Raw genomic sequence first — 2,815 nt, 5'->3', positions numbered from 1 at the left:
AAAATTTTCACAAAATGACACAAAATTTTTGCCAGAAGGATGGGGAGCAAGTCCAAGATACCAGGAAAACAAGAGACTCCCAGGACCCAATGGGGATGAGATTAGTTGAAATGCCTAACAAAGAGAAGGGTGAACCTGTAGAAACCATATCCAGAGATAAGGCAAGGTTCTCTGGTTGGGGGATGGGACTACCCACTCATATTCAATTTTTTAAATTGGGTATTTTATTTATTTACATTTCAAATGTTATCCTATTTCCCAGTTTCCTTACATCCCAGAAAAGCCTATCACACACTCCATTACCCTGCTTCTATGATGGTGTTCCACCACCCACCCACCTACTCCCACCTCCCCACCCTTGATTCCCCTACACTGAGGCATCTTTTGAGCCTTCACAGGACTAAGGACATCTCCTTCCATTGGTGAATGAAAAGGTCATCCTCTGCTATATATGCAGCTAGAGCCATATGTACTTCTTCATTGATGGCCTGGTCCCTGGAAGTTCTGGGGGGTATGGTTGGTAGATAATGTTGTTCTTCCTATGGGGTTGGAAACACCTTCAACTCTTTAGTCGCTTCTCTAACTCCTCTATCACTGACTCAATGCTCAGTTCAATGGTTGGCTGCTAACATCTACCTCTGTATTTGTAAGGCTCTGGCAGGGCCTCTCAGGAGACAGCCACATCAGGCTCCTTTCAGCATGCACTTCTTGGCATCCACAATAGTGTCTGGGTTTGGGAACTGTATATGGGATGAATACCAAGGTGAGACAGTCTCTAGGTGGCCTTTCCTTTAGTCTCTGCTCTACACTTTATCTCCAGGTTTGCTTCTGTGAGTATTATGTTCTCCTTCTAAGAAGGACCGAAGCACCAACCCTTTGGTGTTCCTTCTTATTAAGCTTCTTGTGTTCTATGAATTGTATCCTGGTTATTTGGAACTTTTTTGGGCTAGTATCCACTTATCAGTGAGTTCATACCATGTTTGTCCTTTTGTGATTTGCTTGCCTCATTCGGGATGATATTTTCTAGTTCTATTCATTTGCATAATAGTTTCAGCCCTATTTATAATAGCCAGAAACTGAACAGAGGAATGGAGACAGAAAATGTGGTATATCTACACAATGGAGTACTACTCAGCTATTAAAAACAAAGAATTTATGAAATTCTTAGGGAAATGGATGGATCTGGAGAATATCATCCTAAGTGAGATAACCCAATCACAAAAGAACACACATGGTATGCACTCCCTGATAAGTGGATATTATCCCAGAAGATCAGAATACCCACAATACCATCCACAAACAACAAGAAACTCAAGAAGAAGGAAGACAAAAGTGTGGATACTTCATTCCTTCTTATAAGGGGGAACAAAATGCCCATGGAAAGAGTTGCAGAGACAAAGTGTGGAGCAGAGATTGAAGGAAGGACAATCCAGAGCCTGCCCCACCTGGGGATCCATCCCATAAACAATCACAAAACCCAGACATTATTGTGGATGCCAATAAGTACTTGCTGACAGTGCCTGACAAATAGAAAAGTGGATTCTCACAGCCATCCATTGGACTGAGTACAGGGTCCCCAGTGAAGGAGCTAGAGAAAGGACCAATGGAGCTGAGGGGTTTGCAGCCCCTTAGGACGAACAACAATATGAAGTAACTAGTACCCTCAGAGCTCCCAGGAACTAAACCACCAACCAAAGAGTACATGTGGTGGGACTCATGGCTCCAGCAGCATATGTATAGCAGAGGATGGCCTAGTTGGTCACGAATGGGAGGAGAGGCACTTGGTCTTGTGAAGACTCTATGCCCCATTGCAGAGTAATGATAGGGCTAGGAACCTGGAAAGGGTGAGCAGGGGAGGGGAAGGAATAGGGGGGTTTTCAGAGGAGAAGCCAGGAAAAGGGTGAACATTTGAAATATAAATAAAGAAAACATTTAAAAAAGGTCATTCACCAAGGTAAAGTAGGATTCATTTCAGGAATACAGGGATGATTCAATATATGGAAATCAAACAACATCTTCCACTACATAAACAAACTCAAAGGAAAAAAAACACATGATCATTTCATTAGATGCTGAAAAAACATTTGACAAAATTCTACATACTTTCATGTTAAAAGTCTTGGAAAGAACAGGAAATCAAGGCCAATACCTAAACATAGTAAAAGCAATATACAGCAAACCTGGAGCCAACATCAAACTAAATGAAGAGAAACTTTAAGCAATCCCACTAAAACCAGGGACTAGACAAGGCTGCCCACTCTCTCCCTACCTATTTAATATAGTACTTGAAGTTCTAGTTAGAGCAATTAGACAATGAAAGGAGTTCAAAAGGATATAAATTGGAAAGGAAAAAGTGAAAATATCACTATTTGCAGATGATATGATTGTATATTTAAGTGGCCTCCAAAACTCCACCAGAGAACTCTTACAGCTGATAAATAACTTTAGCAAAGTGGCTGCATATAAAATTAACTCAAACAAATCAGTGGCCTTCCTATACTCAAAGCATAATTGGGCTGAGAAAGAAAGTAGGGAAATGATACCCTTGACAATAGTCACAAACAAAATAAAATACCTTGGAGTGACTAACCAATCAAGTGAAAGATCTATATGACAAGAACTTCAAGTCTCTGAAGAAAGAAATTGAAGAAGACCTCAGAAGATGGAAAGATCTCTCATGCTCATGGATTAGCAGGATTAATATAGTAAAAATGGCCATCTTGTTGAAAGCAATCAATAGATTCAATGCAATCCCCCTCAAAATTCCAACTCAATTCTTCATAGAGTTAGAAGGAGCAATTCTCAAATTCATCTG

The sequence above is a fragment of the Mastomys coucha genome, chromosome X, assembly GCF_008632895.1.
Source record: "Mastomys coucha isolate ucsf_1 chromosome X, UCSF_Mcou_1, whole genome shotgun sequence".
In the NCBI taxonomy this organism is placed as follows: Eukaryota; Metazoa; Chordata; class Mammalia; order Rodentia; family Muridae; genus Mastomys; species Mastomys coucha.
This window is presented reverse-complemented; position numbering follows the sequence as displayed.